This window comes from Pleurodeles waltl, chromosome 12 (genome assembly GCF_031143425.1).
Source record: "Pleurodeles waltl isolate 20211129_DDA chromosome 12, aPleWal1.hap1.20221129, whole genome shotgun sequence".
Classification (NCBI taxonomy): Eukaryota; Metazoa; Chordata; class Amphibia; order Caudata; family Salamandridae; genus Pleurodeles; species Pleurodeles waltl.
Window position 1 is genome coordinate 589203285 of NC_090451.1, and position 22381 is coordinate 589225665.

Here is a 22381-nt window from a genome sequence, read left to right on the forward strand (position 1 = left end):
CTGGTACACAAACGACCTCAGGAAGCCCAAGCGCCACTGTAAACAACTCAAGAGAAAATGGAGTCTAAACAAAAACACCACTGCAAGATCTATATACAAAGCTGCCCTCGGCCTCTACCACCAACAATTACTAGACATAAAGTAAAAGGCCCTAACTCCCAAACTTGAAGCCAGCCCCAACAACACCAGAAAACTCTTCATCAGCGTAAAGGAGTTCTCCAACCCTGCAGCTGCCAACAAAATCATCTGGCCCAAGCACTCTGCAACAACCTTTCAAACTTCTTCGAACGCTAGGCTATCAAGGTCTACAACACATTCGACCCACAGCATACCTACATGAATGCCGAGCAGGACACCTCCCTCATAGCCAAACAGCAGCTAAACAACTGGAAGACCCTTTCAAATCAAGACACCACCACCCTGATGAATACCATCCACTTAGGTGCCCACTCAGACCCATGCCCTACTTTATATACAACCTTGGAAGAACCATCAGCTCCCCCGTGTGCACTGCTTTAAACACCTCCATAACCACAGACACTTTTCCGTCTGGCCGGAAAAATGCAGACGTCAATGCACTATTGAAGAAACCAATATGGAACCTCAACACCCTCAGTAGCTACAGACCCATCTCGCTCCTGCCTTTTGTCCAGCTAAAGCCATGGAGAAAGTGTCAATACTCAACTTGCAGGCCACTTAGAACTCCACCCACTCCTAGACAGCTCTCAATTGGGATTTCCCACTAACCACAGCAAAGACACAGCCCTAATTGCAGGCATCAATGACATCAGAAGCATCCTTGACCAAGGGAAAATGGCTGCACTCGTTCTCCTCAACCTTTCCAAAGCTTTCAATATGGTCCCATACAACTCACTCATCAGAAATTTTCAACACTTGAGTATCTGCGGAATGACCCTCAAGGGGATATCCTCCTTCCTCACGGTCAGAAACCAAGTTAAATCCCACCCGCCACACCTCACAACCCAAGAAACTCATCTGCGAGGTCCCTCAAAGCACGCTAAGCCCAACACTCTTCAACGTCTACATGATGCCCCTCGGGGACTTCATCAGAGCCCACGGCATCAATATAGTATCACATCCAGATGACACACAGCTCATCCTCTCCCTTACTGACTCAACCAGCACTGCGAAAGTAAAGTCAAGCAACTGCACAAGCAACTTTGCTGCTTGGATGAAAAACAACTGTCTGCAGCTCAACACAGATGAAACCCAACTACTTATTTTAGGAAACAATCACTTCCCTTGGGATGCCCCTTGGTGGCACTCTGAACTTGGCCCAGCACTCACCCATATGCACCATGGCAAGAACCTCAGGATCAACCTGGACACTAACCTCTCCCTGGGCAGACAGATCAACACTGTAACCCCACCATGCTTCCACATCATGCGAATACTACAAAAGATTATCAAGTGGATCCCACTTAACACCAGTCACTCAGGCTCTTATCACAAGTAGACTAGACTATGGAAACACCCTCTACTTCGGAATCCTAGCCCATTTTCTAAGCCGAGTCCAAACCACCCAGCCCACCGTCAGACTCATCCTGAACATCTTGCAAAATAACCATGTCTCCACACCACAATCTCCACTGGCTCTGACTCGAGGAAAGATAAGTTCAAGCTACTCACCCATGCCTGCAAAGCTCTCCACAACACCAGTACAGAGTACCTCAACCACCGCCTCAACTTCTACCAACCCAACCGACTAGTTTGATCTTCATCCCATGCAGGAGTACACTTCAGTCGTATCAAGAGGACCAGAAGTGGAGGACGCTCTCTTTCAAACTTTACAGCCAAGGCGAGTAAAAATCTCCTTGAACACCTCAGAACCTCCCCTTCCCTCATGGATATCCGAAGGAATCTCAAGATATGGCTCTTCCAGACGAAAGAGGCATGATCTCCTTCTCTCCCCTCAGGTGTGCCCTAATAAACAAACAAACAGCCCCACTTTTTCGCCGTGTTGTATAGCGCCACTAGACCAGCAGATTTTGGAGCGGTTTACATGAGCACCAGTTGACACTACACAAGCTCACGTTAATTTTTTCGACACAGGGAAATTTAGTGATTTCTCGAGGCCCAGCACGTTGAACCGACAACGGACTCGAACCAGCTTTCCCAGTTCCAATTTCAGGTAACGTCACATACTCTCACCTTGTCGCGGAGGCTCCAGGCGCAGCAGATCACGCTGATCCAGCTCCTCTGTGTCTCAACAGCACCTCTGTGATCTCAGACACCCGCACCACCCGGTAGCAAGCGCTAGACAAATCCAATACACCACCCACCAAAAACAGGAGCGACGTTCTCAAACGTGGGTCTTACCTCGCGTCCACTTAGATTTCAAATTTCCACGAGCCTTAATTTAGGTGCTAACTCTAACAAAGTTTAACGTGCAAACAAAAATGAGGATATAAAGCTTGTTTTAAAGTGATTTACTCAAGGTAAGAGGAATTTGGTGGATCCAAGTACAATGATTGGTTAAAAATAAAAAAAATGACCCATTCCACTCAAAGACAGTTCACTCGTCACTTAAGAACTCCACCCCTTTCGCGTCCTGGGGCCGTGTCTCCCTTGCACCGGAAGAGATCGCCTCTGGGCCAAAAAACGCTGTACCCAGCCGCACGTGAGTGGGTGGCAGCTTCTGCATCGTCTGTACACCCGCTACTTACGGGCCTTCACATTTATTAGAGTCGTGAAACAAGCGGGAGCTCAGTAACATGCGTCACTTTTTGTCAGCAAATAAATGTATGTGTTACGTTGCTTTCCAGCGGCAGCGGTACATCAATATACCGGAGCAGTACACCCATAGAGACAGCGTCGGGGAGGCGGTATCTCGTTGTGAGGCGGAACTCTGGGAGCAGGGTAGCGTCACGTTACGGGTTACTGTTGTGCAGGGCGGTTTCCTGTTGGTGTTCTGGGATGGGCATTAGGGACTGTAACCTATCAGGGCGCAGTGACGCATTGAAGCGAGCTGTCAGTATTCTGAGGGGCGGGGGAATGGTACCGCACGAAGGACTTCCACTTAAACTTGTGGTGTGGCTCCACTGCAGGCTTAGGGAACGCTTTCAGGAGGGACTGCGAGGAACTACTTATAAGGTGAGTTAAGATTGTTTTCAAAGTTAGGACAGGCCGTAGACTTAAAAGTAGTTTTGCAGTTTGGCATGGGCTGCTCACTGGAACGTAGTGACAGTGTCAGACCCGGCTTTAGCGATGGTGGCTCCCGGTTCGACAGTCTTTTTCGCCCTTTCCATGACCTCTTTCTCCCTAACTATATCGCCCCAAGCAGTGCCCCTCATCTTTTCCTAGCCCATCTCTCACATCAATTTCAATTGTTTTATAGTGCCTCTAATACCAATTTACGGTGACAGGGCACTTCAGATCACACAAAGTATACAGAAATATTGAATCGTACGTGTGTAAATCAGTGTGAGGAAGGAGTATTGCAAAGACCGAGTGCCCTTTTCCAAGTGGGTTTATTAGAAGGAGCCCACCTCCGGGGGATCCTCATGCTGTGACTTACAGCAGCTGCAGCACAGAGGGCGAGAATGCGTGCACGGGCATACTTTTGAAGAATAATACGTATATACGTATACACTATTGAACATAACAATTCTAAAAAACAGTCATTAACATAAATGCAGGACTAAGTAAATTATACCCTTATATCCAGTTTATAGGAAATGTTACTTAAGAAAATGAGGATTACAATGTGTAGGAATCATGTCATCCATACTAGTAGGCAGTGCATTTTAAGTGTTTGGTTTTGTATCACAGTGACTGACGTTGGCTTTACTAATAATAAGAATTAATTTCTATCCAAACCAACCATTTTTAGCAACATTAGGATAATGGAAAACTAGGGAAAAACATACCGTTCTAGCCTATGCCATGCAGTTTGCATGCAGCTCTCTGATGACAGTTCATAGGTCACTGTGCTATATTAAGATTGTACCTTATGAACTGCAAGAACAAAAGGATATCTGTGACATAAGCAGTAACCGAATGAGTTATCCACATAAAATATATTTCTGTGATTTGCAGAGAACATGTTTTTTGCAGCAGGCATATTAACTCTGTATGCTACTTTTTGTTTAGTTGCAGTTTTAACTCATCATAAAGTCTGATCTCACTCCCGCAGGAACATTACTCACCTGAGTTATATAAACTTTTTTTGTTGCCTGAAAACTGTTAGACAAACAACAAACTCTGCAGCAGGTGCCTTTAAACCCAGTACCCCCTCCCCATTCCTCTCCTTGAGCTCCATGCCAGGAGCAGCTGCACTGGTAGCACCACCCTAAAGCCGGAACTGGACAGAACATAGAAAGCATATGTTGAGATATCACAATGTTTACTTCCCGGGCGCTGGAGCTAATGGCATGGCAGGTACTGTAGCACCCTTAGATAACCTCCAACATGTAAGTAGTGCAATGAGCAGCATTGTTGCTTTGCAAGTGTTACACTTTTCCTTGCAGTATTAGCTCTGTATTTAGAAACAGCCACAATTGAATGGTATTTAAGAGGCCAGAAAACAATTTCCTAAGTACAGTGATTGGTTTTTATATCACTTAGATCTATGTTTACGTTTACCTGACTGCTCTAAATTATAAAATAAGTATTTCTTGTCAAGAAACATGTTTGCCTTCGAACTGCTGTATACTTTCCATTGCTTAATCTGCATTAAGCTATGCTGTAATGTGTTATTTTTGTAATGGTGTATGTACACACACCTGTGGTATTTCTCTTCAGTCTCCAACATTTTTTTTCAGTGCAGGAAAAAACATGAAAATGCTGAACAACTGTGCTAGTCATTGGGACTCGCCTTATAGTTTGGAGTCCTTCCATCCTAAGTGGTTGACTAACTACATTTGTAATACTGCACACTACAAAAACGTTTTAGATTACTTGAGTTCAGTTAGGATAAGTACAGTGATAGGAATAAAGCATTGTAACATACTGTGTGTTGTAGTTGCAGTTAAAAAGCTTTCCACAAAAATGACAAAGCACCAGAGTATTTTGCGAACAACTGGCCGCTTCTCTGCAGTGTGTGCTTGGTTAACAGGGGTAGCTTTACACTGTGGCATTTGTCGTAAAATGTTTTTGGTGTTGTGCATGAAGACCAGAGTTGTGGAATGAAAATGTTGCCATTTAGCATCCTATTTTAAATCTGCCATGCTAATTCCAATAGAAAACCACTTTCACCACCCCACCATCTGTTGCTGGCTGGCTAACACAATTCCCCAAAAAACAGACACAAGACAGCCAGGTAACGAGAGAAATAAACTAGAAGGGACACCCAAGTATATCAAGATTGTTCAAACAGTTATAGTATAATATTTAGGATGTTAAGTTGGCCTGAAACATGGTCATAATTGCAATAAGTAGAGATTAATGAAGCATACACAATTATTATATAAACCAAATAAAAACCTTTATCAGAAAGACACTTTTGGCATCAGACTGTAATGCTCAGAACAGCCAATAGAGGACACCGCAATGAAAATAAATAGCACTTGTAAGAAACATAGTCATGTAACCATATAGTTAGACCCTGGAGGACATAACCATATGAAGAAAAATGACTGAAAATAATGCAATGTAGCCATATATTTAGCACCTAGAGAGCCTAGTGTATTACACATGTTCAAGACTAGCAGACCTACTGCAATGATATTGCTAACAAGACCCTTAAACCCAAACAACTCTCTGCTGTGAAACAAAAGTTCCAGCCATAAGAGAGGCTAGAAAGATACTGAATGGTGGGAGAGGTTATTATTTGGGGGCCCAAATAACTGATTTGGGGAACCCAGAGATGCTCTAGACAGAAATAGCAGGTTGTGGTGAACATTTTGAAGTTCGTCCCATTGTCCCAGGACCACCACAGGCTGAGTTATGAGCAAAAGGGTTTTGGAAAAGAATGCCCTGCAAAGCATTATGGGACCACCAAGTGCAGCGAATATTATATTATAGTATGTTTACAGTAATGCTCAGAATAGCCCCTAGAGGAAACCGCAATATGAATAGCATTTGTAAGAAACATGGTAATGTAACCATATAGTTAGCTCCTAGAGAGCATAACAACATGAAAACAGAATGGCAAAAATTAATGCAGTGCAACCATATATTTAGCCCCTAGATTGTGTAGTGCCACACAAATTTTCAGGCCTACTGAAATACTAAGGCCGTTAGAACACAAATTACTCTCAGCTGTAAAACAAAAGTTCCAACCATAAGAAAGCTTAAAAAGGCACTGAATGGTGGGAGTGGTTATTATTTTGGGATCCACACTAAATTAGTGTGGGGACCCAGAGATGACCTAAACAGAAAGAGCGTGTTGTGCTGAATGTTTTGGTGGTTGTCCCAGTGTCCTAGGACTACCACAGGCTGTGTTATGGACAAAAATATTTTGAAAAACAATGCTTGCAAAGCATTATGGGGCGAGTGTTCCTGAGTGTAGTGAATATTGTAGTATTGGCTCGCCCGCTGTGCTGCGAGAGCCTCGTTGATGATTCCTGTGTTTTTATTTTTATTTTTATTTTTAGTAAAACATTTATATCAATTACAAGTGTTTTTGGGAAAGCTATGGAGCCAAAAAAAAGACTCTGATAAGGTAACAGTGTGAACAATGTGACCAGCGCTTAAATACCCTTTGATGTAGTTCCTGCTCTTCGCGCTGTGAGCACCGTGGAGCACGAAGGGGAGAGACAAAATTAAAAAGTATTTCGCCCTTGCTAAGGTATATTGGCAATTGCGCAATTATCCATGTCACAGGGTCAGTCTGCAAAATGGTAACAAAATCACCCCAAGGACGGATAAGTGCAAAGCATTTACCATTGACATCAAGGCATTTTTATAAAGGCATGCCCAGGAACGAACAAAAGTGATGGGCGTGGTTAAAAGCCCGCAGATAGACAACATGTTGGAAAGTGCTTGTGCGCTCAACCTGAAAAGGGGAAAAAAAAAGTGTTGCAACGCATCGATCTCTTATCATTGCCTCCTTACATATAGCCTGAACAAGGAATTACATCAAAGGAAAAAGATTATCTCCATCTTGGTTTAGAAACACTAGAGCACAATTTTTGAAAAGCCATCATCCTGGAAAGGGCCAAACATACAGCTATCCGTTCCTTAAGTAGTTTAGGCATGAGAAAAAGAATCCCAAGTTTGACATGCCCCTTTTTGTTTGATCTTCCATGCTCTGGCTATCACATATCAGTGTTTGTGCAGGCAGTGAACAGCCATCCAGGATACTGCAATTGAGAAAAAAAATGCTGATGCAGTTTGGGCGACGTAGTCGTTTACCTGTGTGCAGATTCCAGAGACTAGCTCTCACCATACGTCGGCACAGAATCCTGGGGTACAATATTTGCCTCCAAGGCACCCCACCTTGGGGGAGTACCTAGCACAGATATAACATTTGCTCATCTGAGCAGTGTATCCATTTTAAACCATTGCTGGTGTACTATTACTCCTCTGGGGTAGTTTGAGTTGGTTGGCGCTAACCTGTACAGATGTAGGTCTTTGTCTACAGTAATGACACAATTTACCATCTATAATGTCTCCACCTGGTTACATGCCCAAAAACTCAATAGTGTGTCTACTAGCTGTCCGTTGCTGAGGATGGTTTATTTACAATCCCCTGTCATAAAAGGGGAAATCATAATATTTCTTTATAAAGAGCTTTATTATTTTTTTACAAAAACGGTGAATACACAATACAAAACAGGTCACATCCCACTCCCCCGAGCAAGCTACCATGTAGCACCATACATCAAAGATAATTAGCACAGACACATTTTGAATGACTGGTATCATCTGCCATAACTTGTCATTCCGCAACAGGTCGTTCACGGCCCCTGCGCAGACCTCGCGCCCCAGGTGGCCTCCCCCACACTCTCCTGTACTTGTTCGGGCATCTTCTCACGTCCACTCCACGGCGCCACTTGGCCAACGTCGGTGCCACCTTCACTTTCTAATCTGCCACAGTGTCTCTTTTGGCACCCAGACATGCCACACCTAAGAAGATTTGATCAACTCTTTTAGACCCTACTCCCTCCATAACCCCCAATAAGAGTGGCAATGGGGCCGCGACCACCTCCTTCCACAAGACCCCCGAAATCTCCGTCACCACCGTTCTCCAGTAAGAGGCGATGATCGGACAGGACCACACCATATGATAGAAATCGCCATCCAGGCAAGAACATCGGGGACAATTAGCGTGGGGTCTGAGACCCGCCATATGTAATCTAATGGGTGTGAGGTAGGCTATGTGTAAATAGTATGTCTGTAACCAGGGATGTGGAATTCCTATCGCCCGACGCCCAGGACATCTTGTTTGGGGTCAAGGGCAACAAGTTTTTATGTTTACTTTGTCCTTGGGACAAGTAGGCTCAACCCTCTGCAGCACAAACCCTTTGGCTGCCTGTTTACAGAGAGTGGAACTCTCTGCAGTTCAGGTAATGTGTTTCCAAAAGATAATGCTGTTCGAACTTGTATTTATGGTTCATTATTTGAAAGCCTTCATTATTAGGGTGAGTGCTGTAAATAAATGTTTTAAGTTCACACTTCACTACTGACGTTGGTTCCAGTACAAAAAAATAAAAACGTTTATACACATGTTTGAAAACATGAGGCTATGAGGCTAAGTATAATGCTCCCAGAATGCTCTCTGATTAGATGCAAATGAAGTGTCATTTAGTAAAATGTGTTGATGCATGCTAGTGTTTCCCAAAAATATTTATAATGGAAAATCAGTGTAACCATTTTCAACACGAATATGGGAAGCATGAAAATAAACAAACACTGACAAAGCCAACTGATCTGACATATTTTTATAAGTCTTTTACAGGGAGTGCAGAATTATTAGGCAAGTTGTATTTTTGAGGATTAATTTTATTATTGAACAACAACCATGTTCTCAATGAACCCAAAAAAATCATTAATATCAAAACTGAATATTTTTGGAAGTAGTTTTTAGTTTGTTTTTAGTTTTAGCTATGTTAGGGGGATATCTGTGTGTGCAGGTGACTATCACTGTGCATAATTATTAGGCAACTTAACAAAAAAAAATATATACCCATTTCAATTATTTAGCATTACCAGTGAAACTAATATAACATCTCAACATTCACAAATATACATTTCTGACATTCAAAAACAAAAACAAATCAGTGACCAATATAGCCACCTTTCTTTGCAAGGACACTCAAAAGCCTGCCATCCATGGATTCTGTCAGTGTTTTGATCTGTTCACCATCAACATTGCGTGCAGCAGCAACCACAGCCTCCCAGACACTGTTCAGAGAGGTGTACTGTTTTCCCTCCTTGTAAATCTCACATTTGATGATGGACCACAGGTTCTCAATGGGGTTCAGATCAGGTGAACAAGGAGGCCATGTCATTAGATTTCCTTCTTTTATACCCTTTCTTGCCAGCCACGCTGTGGAGTACTTGGACGCGTGTGATGGAGCATTGTCCTGCATGAAAATCATGTTTTTCTTGAAGGATGCAGACTTCTTCCTGTACCACTGCTTGAAGAAGGTGTCTTCCAGGAACTGGCAGTAGGACTGGGAGTTGAGCTTGACTCCATCCTCAACCCGAAAAGGCCCCACAAGCTCATCTTTGATGATACCAGCCCAAACCAGTACTCCACCTCCACCTTGCTGGCGTCTGAGTCGGACTGGAGCTCTCTGCCCTTTACCAATCCAGCCACGGGCCCATCCATCTGTCCCATCAAGACTCACTCTCATTTCATCAGTCCATAAAACCTTAGAAAAATCAGTCTTGAGATATTTCTTGGCCCAGTCTTGACGTTTCAGCTTGTGTGTCTTGTTCAGTGGTGGTCGTCTTTCAGCCTTTCTTACCTTGGCCATGTCTCTGAGTATTGCACACCTTGTGCTTTTGGGCACTCCAGTGATGTTGCAGCTCTGAAATATGGCCAAACTGGTGGCAAGTGGCATCGTGGCAGCTGCACGCTTGACTTTTCTCAGTTCATGGGCAGTTATTTTGCGCCTTGGTTTTTCCACACGCTTCTTGCGACCCTGTTGACTATTTTGAATGAAACGCTTGATTGTTCGATGATCACGCTTCAGAAGCTTTGCAATTTTAAGAGTGCTGCATCCCTCTGCAAGATATCTCACTATTTTTGACTTTTCTGAGCCTGAGTCCTTCTTTTGACCCATTTTGCCAAAGGAAAGGAAGTTGCCTAATAATTATGCACACCTGATATAGGGTGTTGATGTCATTAGACCACACCCCTTCTCATTACAGAGATGCACATCACCTAATATGCTTAATTGGTAGTAGGCTTTCGAGCCTATACAGCTTGGAGTAAGACAACATGCATAAAGAGGATGATGTGGTCAAAATACTCATTTGCCTAATAATTCTGCACTCCCTGTAGTTTCATCAATGCGTGTCTTGTTATGACATGGCTTTTGTAACTCTTTATTGTTGTGGGAGCTACCAGGCCCTCAACATTGTAACAAACACTGGCAAAAAAAAAAAACCAATTTTTTTTAACTCTAAAAGCACACGTTGCCACCAGTGGCATAACAAAGGCCCCGCAGCCGCCCTCCAGGGGGCCCCTTCAGCACAGCACCTGCCCTGAGTGAGTCTGGAGACGGGGCTCCTCCATGTTCTTTGCAAAGGGGCAACCTCCAGTTTTGTTATGTCACTGATTGCCACTGTAGTTCCTGACACTGAACAAAACTACTTTGTGTGCCAATATGCTCCTTGTGGAAGAGCAGAATGCAATCACTCAGTAAAGCCAGCCAATAGAGAGAGAAATAGAAGTTTTTATTAAACAAAATGTCTTTGTTAACACCAGACCTAATTAGGGACCAAGACCCCCATGTAGGTAGCTTTTTGCATGTCACAAACAGCGACTTTCGCTGTTTGCGACGTGCAAAAAGCACATTGCGATGCACAAACCGAGTTTTGCTATTCAGTAACCTGGTTACCCAATCGCAAAACGGGTTTGCGACTCGCAATTAGGAAGGAGTGTTCCCTTCCTAATTGCGACTCGCAGTGTAATGTAGGATTGCTTTGTGACCGCGAACGCAAACCAATCGCAGTTTGCACCCATTTCAAATGGGTGCTAACACTTTCGTGAAGGGGGTCCCCATGGGACCCCTTCCCCATTGTGAATGTCACTGTAAACATTTTTTCAGAGCAGTCAGTGGTCCTATGGACCACTGCCTGCTCTGAAAAAATGAAACAAAAACGTTTCATTTTTCGTTTTTGTAATGCATCTCGTTTTCCTTTAAGGAAGCAGTCACAGACATGGTGGTCTGCTGTCTCCAGCAGGCCACCATCCTTGTGAGGGCCGCTATTCGCAAGGGGGTTGCAAATTGCGACCCACCTCATGATTATTCACTAGGTGGGCATTTGCGAAGCCCTTGCAAATCACAGATGGTGTCAGGGACACCATCCTACATTCGGATTTGCGACTCGCAAATTGCGAGTCGCTCTGACTCGCAATTTGCGGGTCGCAAATCTGAACCTACCTACATGTGGCCCCAAATTCTTAAAGAAAGTCACAAAAGTGCACCCATGGTATATGTCGTACCCCTATAAAATATTTGTGAACTGTAATTTAGCATGGGTAAATACACATGTGTAGATTTGCTCATGTGAAAATCTATTGAGTTCATTTTCCCTCCGGCCACTTCCTTCCCAACCCTGGAAGAAGTTCTAATTCTGCCATTGTCAGGAGTAAATGCCCAACCTTTCTTATTATGGGAAAATATTAAAGAGAAGCTGGTGAAAATCTTTAAAACATGCAGGTTAGTAGGTTTGCAGACTCAAAGGCATTCCAGCCGTGGAACTATTGCTTACTGCTTCCTCCAGCCCCAGTATGCAGATCTGCAGAAAGGTGGCAAAATAAGGAAATTGCTACAGTAGGGATTGAAACTGCAAGTATTCAAGCCCTATTATGGTAGTAGCCCTGGCATAATCAGAGAGGTTATTATCAGAGCTCTTACATAATGAGATTGCTGCCATAATTCGTCGCCACACTACATGGCACCAAAGGGACAAGTAGATCTTTTTACAGGACAAGTAGATTTGAGAAGCAACCTGTCCCCTGGACAAGTAGATATTTTAATAAATTCCACACCCTTGCTGTAACACCCAAAAGCAGGTGGCCATGGCTAGGGCCCATCAATGCCTCCCTCCAGTCCTCATCGTTCATTGAACACAGCCACTCCTCCCACCTCCGACAGAGCTTGTCCAGTGGCTGAGCGGTGTTAATAACTAGGGAGCTGTAAATCCGCGACACCCCCCCCCAGACCCAAGCCCCCCATCAGCACCTTCGCCTCTATGGGACTGAACTCAGGAAGGGTCTCCCCCACCTGGACGTATACGTGTAGCACGTGTCGGAGTTGCAGGTACCTATGGAACTGAGTCTTATCAAGTGAAAAGTGTTGTTGAAGCTCTTCAAAGGAGCGCATGTGCGACCCCCTCCCAAACATCACCAGGTAAGGAGATTCCTATAAGGTCCCATCTTTGAAATCCCTCCAAGGCTGAAATCTGCCAACCACCTCGTGCCACAATGGAGTCTGCTGGGTGAGACGGCCCCACCACCCTGACCTCTTCTGGGCCTCACGCCAGCCCATTAAGACCACCCTTGTCACATCTGGGATTGCACGGGGGACGGGGCGGCGGTAGAGCGCCTCAAGCACTGCGGGGTAACCCATCGTCTGAAGTTCCAGTTGATATGCCGGGTCTGACCAGCCCCCTTCCATCCAGTCATTTATCACCAGCAGGTGCATTGCAAGATAATAATAATAGATGTTAGACATCCCCAGTCCGCCCTCATAAACATCCCTCTGGCAAATGCCAAGAGCTAGCCTGGGTCGGGTACCACACCACAAAAACGGACGCGCTACCGCTTCCATGTCTCCGAACCATTTCCGAGGTATTGGGTAGGGTAAGTTTTGCAGCAGATAAAGGAACCTCGGGAGGATAATCATTTTATGGAGTGCTATTCTGCCTAGCAGGTTAAGGGGCAGGGTCTGCCAGTGCCGAAGATCCTCCTTGACTCGTCGGGTGAGCGGGGAGACTCTAAGCACCCAGGCCAACTCTGGCAACAAGGCCACCTGGACACCCAGATATTTGAAACTGCTGCGCCCCACAGTGGGCGCTGGGTAGGGTCTGTACCTCCCAAGCGGATTTGTAGCGGTGCATGGTCTGAAATCCCGCGTGGCAATATCTCTGCCCCAGTGACACTGGCAACGTCTAGTGCCGCCAAGAAAATGAGATCAATCTGAGTGTGCGTATGGTGTGCCGCCGTAGTATGAGTGTACTGCCGGTCTCTGGGGTGTCACACCCGCCATATCTCGCACAGACCAAGGCTCTGGGCCCAACCACTCAGCACAACGCCAGTTGAAAGCGATTTGTGGACACAGGACGAGAGATATCCAACGTGGGATCCAGAACAGAGTTGAAGTCTCCGCCCAATAGAGTCAGCCCCGGCGGAAGCCCTTGCGGATCTGACTGGGTAGCAGTTATCACTATGGGCACGGAACAGTGCAGGAGAACCGCCACCCCCCCCTGGAGCCCCTGGAAAACCCTGCATGGTAGACTTTGTCGTATACCCCCACGTGCAAGCATGGGGCATTTAGTGCCAAGCAGATGGGTCTCTTGGAGCAGAACCATGGATGGGGCATACCTGCAAAGAGTATTAAAAACCTCTGATCTCTTGATCTTGTCCAAGAGCCCGTTCACATTCCATGAAAGGACCTGCGTCAACGAGGGCTGTGCGTGGGGTGCACCAGAGAGGTTATGTGTCGCATGCCCGCCAGTGGGCCCAGGAGTGAACACCGAAAGAAAAGGGAAAAGGTAAGGTAACAACAGTTGAACCATACTGAAACATCACAACATAGTAACCTAATGAACTCCCCGTCCCCCCAACCACCCCCACCCCATACTTCTACTCTTGAAGCACCTGTCGCCCTAAGACCCAACCAGAAACAGAGGACCAAATGGCCTGTCATTGGTGTGGAGTGGTGGACCCCTCCCTTCAGCCGGATTATCTGCAATCTAGCCCCCACCCATCTGGACCAGCTACTACCAGGGAAGATGCGCCCTCGAGTGAGTTCGCTGGTCGGAGTCCACATTTCCGCCCATCAGTTGAGTGCAGGAGTCTGGCTGATACGATCTTCTTCCTCCGCTTGTGCAGAACCCTGGACTCTGGGGGCGTCCATGGGATTTTCCCCTGTCAGGCGACAGGGTCACGGCCCCGAATCCCTGCCCGCGGGGCTGTCTGGACCACTTCGTCTCCTGCGGCGGGATCTGGTGCGTCTGCGTCCCCCTCGCGTGCCTAGCAGGGCCATGACCCGAAGAGCCCTCCGCAGTCTGGGGGGGGACCCCTCCGAGCCAAAACGCCCTACTCAGTCAACCAGTCCCAAGCTGCCTCAGGGGACTCAAAGAAGAAGGACTTCCCATCCATAAGGACCTTCAGGCGAGCGGGGAAGAGGAGCATATATGTGAGCTGCATCACCCTGAGTTTTTGCTTAACACTTTCGTATGAGCGGCGCTGGGCCTGGACCTCACGGGTGTAGTCTGGGAACACCAGAATGCTATGGTTTTCCCATCGGAGGTCTGGGCAGAGGCTGGCCTCTCTAAGGATGATATCACGGTCCTTAAAGTTCAGGAAGCGGGCGATCATTGGTCTCCTTGGTTCACCATGTGGAGGGCGGGGCGCAAGAGCCCTCTGTGCCCGTTCTAATACAAACCAGTGGGAGCAACACTGCTCTGGAATCCAGGATCGAATCCAGCTTTCCAAGAACTCAAGCACCTGGTTAGCCTCCGCCGGGAAACCGACGAAGCGCAGATTGTAACATCTGGTGCAGTTCTCCGCATTTTCTGCATGGCGGTGCAACTCGCCTTTGCGGGTCAGCAGCTGAGCCGCTATAGTATTGAGTCCAGCAAGCTCATCTTCCGCTTGGGAAACACGGCCTTCTACCTCCGTGATTCGAACTACTGCAGTCTGGAGGTCTTGCCGCAACGAACCCACGTCCTCACGCACCTCGCCAAACTTATTTTCCACTGTAAGCTGCGAGGACTGGATGGCCTGGAGGATCGCACTCACTCTGTCCGGTGCAGACCCCCTAGGTGCCAGGTCTCCCACACCCTGGGGGTGGGGTGCTTGCGTGGTAGACTTGTCAATCCGCTGCTGTCATCGGGGGCTGTCTGCTAGCTCTGTCCTTCCCCATATTGTCTCACTGAGCCAGGCAGGCACCCCAACACTTCAATGTTATGATCTCCTCTCAGGGCCGCCTCAACCGCTGCCACCCAGTATCACAAAAGCAACGGATCCCGGGAAAAAAAGGGGGGAAGAAGTCTCCTTCGCCTCTGGCACCCCTTGTCGGTCCTCGCACGCCTTGCATTCCACTCGAAGGGGCGCCCCCGGAAGCCGGGTCCGCCCGGCCACAGCAGTCCTCTCGTGGCTTTCCTGTTTGCAGTCCCAGTGCTCCGGTTCCCCATCCACCGGGGCAACTGCGAGACCCGTTTCCTTGCGCGCCGGGTCCTCCATCCACTGGCCACGCACTCGGTCCCCCAATAGTACCTGGCGGGCAGTCAGGCAGGCCACCGTCGTCTCAATACCTCTGCTCAGTGCCCATGCCCCGGCCCGTCCCTTCCACCGGGGCGGCCCAGGACCAGCCACCGCTTCCTCTCGCTCCTCTGTCGCACGGGCTTGTCCCCCCGAGGCGCCTCCGCCCCAGGAGCCAGCCACGAGCATCGCGGAGACCAGCCGCATGTCGTTAAGCCGCCGCTGACCAGGCCCCAGATCCTTGCTCCTCCGCTCTCACCCACCTGCCTCGTGGGTCTTCTGCATTCGGCCGCCCCAGCCCTAGGCTCCGTCGCATGGGACCACCACCTCGCCGCTCCACCCCAAAACTGAAGGCGACCGACATGCCGCCAGGCCGCGGGGCCGGCCCCACTCCTCTCACGTGGTCCGGCCCGGCCCAGCCGGGATCACCACTTGCTTCGATACCGCGTGGGCTTTGCACCGCCCAACGCGCCTCTGGATCAAGCCCCGGTCCACGTGCCGCCTCCACACCTCCTCAGCACTCTTCGAGGCTGCTGCGCCTCCGATGGCCGAGCACCCGGTGTGGCGCCCGGGGGGGCGGCCCCAGCCTCCAGTCGCCGCCGCCCAGGCTGCAGCACCAACCGGCCCCACGAGGCACCGCTACCGCTTCCTCGCAGCGCTCACTCAGCCAATTCCGCCCCCACCAACTCACCCCTCAACCAGGGATCGTCGGGGCGGATTTGACTCCAGGATGGCGGGGGCTTCTGCCGGCGGATGACTAAGGGGTCCGGAGCACTCTTAGAGTGCGACCACCATCTTGACGCCCAAGCCATGCCCCCCGAAATCATAATGTTAACATAATTGTGGCTCAATGGAAAGGCATGTATGTAAGAATTCTTATGGGAACACATAAACACTGATGCTGGACCTTACTGTGTGGTGGGGGGGGGGCAAGTGGCCATACAGACTGATGAAATATTCACCCCCTTCACCAAGGGCAGTACCACCACCTCTTTGGGTGGTGGTTTTAGAAATGGGGAGGGAACTACTATATTGAAAGCATGATGTCAGTCTTCCCTAAATTCTTCACTGTTCTACCTAAGTGTTAATCTAGGCCTGAAACTCCAGTCAGGGAAACTGCAAGGCTTGTTTCAGTGGTTAACAACAGAGAGAGTGTGAGTGGCTTTTTGTGGCGGCATTGACTCCTTGGAGTAAGTGTGACAATAGGGTGTTGCCCCACTCAATCCCCGGTTTTAGAAAATGATATAAAGAAACTCAGTATTTTTGAGGTATTTACAGTGAAAACTGGACTTGATAATCTCAACTCTCCTGACTTAGCAATGTGGAGGTAATTAGTGGAAGGGTGATTGAGTAGAGGGATGTGATACCCTGTAGACCCTAAGTAGCTGCGGAGTGGGCCGAAACACATTGGTATGAATGAATGGAAAGGGGTCAGGGACACTAATGTCCGCAGTCTTCCCCACATTTTGGTTTTAACCCGGTCAGGGGGACCTAATTAAAAATTAAATTAATTTATTAAAATTAATTGAAAAGAATTCAGAAGGTACCTTCCTAGGCAGTTTTAGTTTGACAGGATTTATAGAGCAGATCCCGAAGTTACAAAAAGTGGTCTCCGGTTTCACACAAGCTCTGAAAAACAATTTGCTCCGCCTAGGATGTTGGCTTGCACCTTGGCATAGTAGCATGCCCAATGATGAAGCATGCCACCAATTAGTGGGTGAGGGCAAATTTTCAAACCCTGTTGGGTTCCCCTTTTTTGAATAGGGATTAAAAACTTTGGATAGGTTGATAAAACCCTGAAACCACTGAAAACACTCGCACACTGCACAAAGTGTGAGAGGAGGTCTTCTTTACCCCTTTGTAGTGGCTAACCTTCCACCCAGGGCCCACATTGGAGGTAGTCATTACACAAGACTTGTTGCAGCCCTCCCCTCAACTTCTGGACTACTTCAATAATTGTTGAGACCAAGACTGGTAGTTCCTCTCCATCCTTGGCACCTTGATGTGCCTAATGAGGATGGGCTTTTAACTTGCAGAGTCTTGGCGAATCTGATGGCTGTTTGCTCACTAAGGCCTGGTGCTTCCCCATCCAGCTGTTACGTACAGTCCTTTCTATCTGGACAGCAGCAGATTCCATCAATCATCCCTATTACAATGGGTATATACAATATCGCTTTTCTCCTAGGCCTCTAGGCACTTAGGGCATCCATGATTCACAAACTGCCTTTTGTTGTATGTAAAATACTACTACTTTAATACTAATTGCTACAAAACGCAATTTGCAAACCCGCACCTGGATACCCCCACCTCAATTTCTCCTCTCTTTTTTTTATTGGGAAATCCTCGCACATGTAAGACTACTACTTCGTAGTATATGGGGAAGAGAGCAGGGGAGTGGATGAAAAATGGTGAATATTTACTACTAAATGGGAGGGGTTTAGAGAGGGATAGATACCCACCCACTAGAGAAAGCCCATTCTTATTCATAAACTACGATTCTAAAGTTACTACAGCGAAAAGGACCCAAAACAATAGTAAATGTACTTTCGCTCTGGAGTAAGCCCAGTACCACAGATGACCACCCACTGGTACTACAACACCCTCCCTTTGAAAATAATGGTCACAGGGACTTAAAATGATACCCCATAGGAAATAGTTAAAAAAAAAATTAAAAAATCATGTATGACTTCCTAAACTATATATACATATAACTGAATGTTGATATAAATATATAGATAAAAAATGTTTTTTTAAAATAAAATATTTTAATAACCTTTTTAAATGTATAATAAATGCAACATTATTTTTTTTATAATTAAATTAATTCTATATGCAACGTTTAGTAATTTTGTACTGCAAAGTAAAAGTAAATATTTTACTTGAGATGTTTTTTAAATACACTTTAAAAAATTATTGTAATTTATATTCTATATTTGTAAAGCGCAACAAATGCCCGTGGGCGTCTTGTCACTAGCATTTGCGAAAAAACTTTACTGCGAAAAGCCAAAAACAGGAAACTATAGAGGGAGTGAGAAGAGCCAAGCTTTGAGGGGTTTTCTAACAAATCAACAGATTTGGCTGGCATCTAAGGTGCCTAGGTACCTGATTCCAGAGTGGAGAGGTGGAATAGACAAAGCTTCTGCCACCCTAGGAGACTTTGTGAATTTTGGGTACCATCACTGTTTCAGAAGCTGGCGATCGAAGACATCTTCTGGGAGAATACGAAAATAATGTTCTCTTTAAATATTTGGGGCCTGCAAGGTAGAGAGCTTTATATGCAATTTGAAGGCCACTCTCTTTTTTACAGAGAGCAAGTGTAAATTCTCTAATACATTCAAGACTGATTTGAACTTCCTAAAGTTCTCGAGGAGGTGCGCAGTGGCATTCTACACCCGGTGCAGTTTCTTTAAAAAGCTTTCCCGCATGTCCAAGTAAATTGCAGTAGTCTAACCTTGACAGGACTAAGGAGATGATGACTGTTTTCTGTTTTCTGTAATTCAAAGGGAATGAAAGGCAACATTTTCTTCAATGGTTTTAAAAAACAAAACAAGAAGAAATAAGCTTATTAGTCTAGTCAGTAAATGTGAGCTTGTAGTAAAAAATGACCCCAAGATTTCTCACTTTGGCTACCGGTGTGGCAGGAGGGTCTAAGGTCTGTGGCTACCAAAAGTGTTTCCAAGCCGAGGTGTTCTTACCAAAGAGGAGCACCCCCATTTTTAATGAGTTTAGTTTGAAGCAGTGACTGCATATCCAGCTAACGACGGATCGCATACAGTTGTTAAAGCAATGCACCAACTCCACCATGCTGATGATGATAGACACTAGGATTTGAGTAGCATCAGCACAGGGGATGGTAGCAAAGCAAAAAAAATGTATCGGCTTTGCTAGAGGGGCCGCATAAATATGGAATAGAGTGGGGTCAGTGATGACCATAGCAGGACACCACAGGGCAGGGAGAAAGGTTTGGAGGTAAAATCTCCAAAGGTGGGGAGCGTGGCTTAGGGCGTCAAGATGGCAGTCGCACTCTGAGAGTGCTCCGGACCCCTCCATCATCCGCTACGATTTCTATTATTATCCGATTCTAGATAGAAATAAAAATCACCAACAATGGTGAAATTGGTTGAGAAAGGAAAGGTTTGGCTAATGGACTTACTCATTGCACAAAATTTGTTCTAGTACCGGACTGACGATAAATTAAAAGGCCAGTGAACATATGATTCTTAGAAATACCAAGTAAAACAAAAAGTAAACCTTTAGAATGTGTAGAATATAGAGGATGGAAGGTATCTTGCAAATGGTCTCGGTACACAGTCGCAAGGCCTCCTCCCTGCTTATGCACACAATCATGGCTGAAAATAGAATAGTCCGTCAATATGGTCGTAATCAAGTTAGGGCCTGATGATGCATCAGCCCAGGTTTCCATAACAAATACAATCTCTGGTGAATAATCATTTAATAAATCTGAAAATTCCAATTTATTTTTGTCGTTTTTTTAAAAGAACGGCATTTATAGGAAAGCAAGTTAAATAAGAGCTAGCTTGTTTAGTACCTAAATTTCTATGGTGGAATGTAGTAAATTCTATAGAGGGACTGCTGTTAATCCACATACTAGCTACAAAAATGACACGGTTTTCACATGCTGCGTCAAAATTCAAACTTAGCTTTACTGATTTGATAAATGTACACAAATTTGATATACCTGATTTATTGAATGCGATTAAATTTCTCTTGAATCACCCCACCACACAGTAGTACCATTTACCTGCACCCACTGCTGATACTCCTCCATCCCAGGACTGACCTTGGTCACTGCCACCAACACCTCCCCATCCCCGCCGACTGAGACAGCTCGGAACAACTCAAGTGAATCCCGTTAAACACCAGATCACTCTGCAAACACGCAACCAATGTCTGGGAATGCTTCTCCACCCTCGCCCCTGACGTAACCTTTATCACAAAGACCTGGCTCACCCCGTCTTGGCCCCGGACATTGCAACAGCAATGTCACCCAGCTACAAAGTGAAACTCCGCGACTGCACCAACAGGCATGGAAGCAGCATTGCCATCATATACAAGGAATCAATCACCTGCACCATCACCATTGACGAAACCACGCCCATAATGGAACACATGAACTTCCAGCTCCATTCCAATGACAACACCACCATCAAAGGCACCCTTGCATACAGACCACCAGGACCAAGAGCCAGTCTCACAGACGCCACTACTGAATTCATCACCCCACTTGCCATTGAATACGAACACTACGTCTTACTGGGAGACCTCAACTACCACTTGGATGACCCCACCAACACTACAGATCTACTGGAAAGCCTGAACAACATCAGCCTCAAGCAGCTGGTCACGGGCCCCACACACAAAACAGCACACACACTGGATCCCATCTTCTCGTCCAAGAACAGAATCAGCTACAGCCACACCATGGAACTCACCTGGTCAGACTACTACATCGTACACTTCACCCTTGAGGATTCCCCAGCACCGACCCTTCCACCACAGCACCCTATCCTGCGGCAGGACCAAGGTTTCTCAGTAGAAGCCCTCAGCTCCTCAAAGCCAAACATCACCACCAATTTAGATCAGGCTGTCCAGAACTTTAACGACTGACTCATCAGCGCCGCTGTCCTAGTCGCCCTGACCAAAGCAGCCAAGACCCACAGTACCACCAAAAAAGCCAAATGGTACACCCCAGAACTCAGCAAATCAAAGCACAGGTGCAAACAACTGGAGAGAAGATGACGCACTAGCTAAAACCACGCAGACCGTGCCACCTTCAAAACGACCCTCAACAACTACCACAGCCGGATCAAAGCCACCGAAAAAAGGCTGTGACCACCTGGATGGAGGCAGCCCCAACAAAAGCAAGGATCTCTTCACATCATCAAAGAGTTGTCCTGCCCATCTGCCATCGAAAACTCTATTCCCCCTCACAAGAACTCTGTGATGCCCTCGCAGACCACTTCCACAACAAGGTAGAAACCGTCTATAGTAACTTCGATCCCCAACCCTCTGACCTCCTCAGCATACCCTCAACCTCCACCCTGAACCACGCTCACCGCATGAGGACAGCTCAGCACACCGAACACAGTCACACTCATGAACTCCATCTGCTCAAGAGCACCCACCAACCCTTGCCCCCACAGGATCTTCAACCTCAGAAATAAGATCAGCTGTCAGCTCTCCACTTTCCTCAATGCCTTGATGACCTTGGTGACCTTTCCGGAAGACTAGAAGCACGCAGAGATCAGACCCCCCCCCCCTCAAGAAGCCCTCTGCAGGCCCCAGCGAGCTTCAGAACTACCGCCCGATCTCTCTGCTCCTGTTCCCCGCCCAAAGTCCTGGAGAAAGCCATCAGCCTCCAACTTACTGAACACCTGGAGAGAAACAACTTGCTAAACCCCTCCCACTCAGGCTTCAGAGCTAGTCACAGCACTGAGACTTCCCTGATCGCCGCAACAGACAACCGCTGCGCCCTGCTCGACAGAGGATAAGCAGCCATCTTGATCCTGATCAACCTCTTCGCCGCCTTTGACACAGTCTCCCACCACACACTGATCAACTGACTATGCCAGATTGGAATCCCAGACGATGCACTCAGATGGATGGCATCTTTCCTCACGGGACTCAACCAGAGTCTGTCCTCAAATCCCCATCCCTCTCACCCTACAGATCAAGCATTCCGGTGCTGGAGAAGTGTGGCACAATGGTTAGAGCGGCAGACCCTGATGCAGAGATCTGGCCCGGGACCAGGGTTCAATTCCCACCTCAACGGGTCTTGGGCTCAATTCC

The 22381-nt window shown here is 46.9% G+C and overlaps 2 protein-coding genes across 5 annotated transcripts in view; one reads left to right on the plus strand and one right to left on the minus strand.

The window, feature by feature from the left end:
- POLR1H (RNA polymerase I subunit H) overlaps positions 1 to 2574 on the minus strand; it is a 156724-nt gene extending 154150 nt beyond the window's left edge. The window contains exon 1 of one of the 2 annotated variants that reach the window (XM_069217761.1): positions 2341 to 2574. The gene's annotated coding sequence lies outside the window, so the exon portion shown is untranslated. Of the gene's footprint in view, positions 1 to 2172; positions 2319 to 2340 lie in introns of those variants that run through there. The other variant, XM_069217762.1, reaches the window with a different exon arrangement.
- A 399-nt stretch (positions 2575 to 2973) lies between these two features.
- Positions 2974 to 22381, plus strand: part of DUSP23 (dual specificity phosphatase 23) — a 145314-nt gene continuing 125906 nt past the window's right edge. For 2 of the 3 annotated variants that reach the window (XM_069217757.1, XM_069217760.1), the window contains exon 1: positions 2974 to 3114. The gene's annotated coding sequence lies outside the window, so the exon portion shown is untranslated. The remainder of the gene's footprint in view (positions 3115 to 22381) is intronic. The other variant, XM_069217758.1, reaches the window with a different exon arrangement.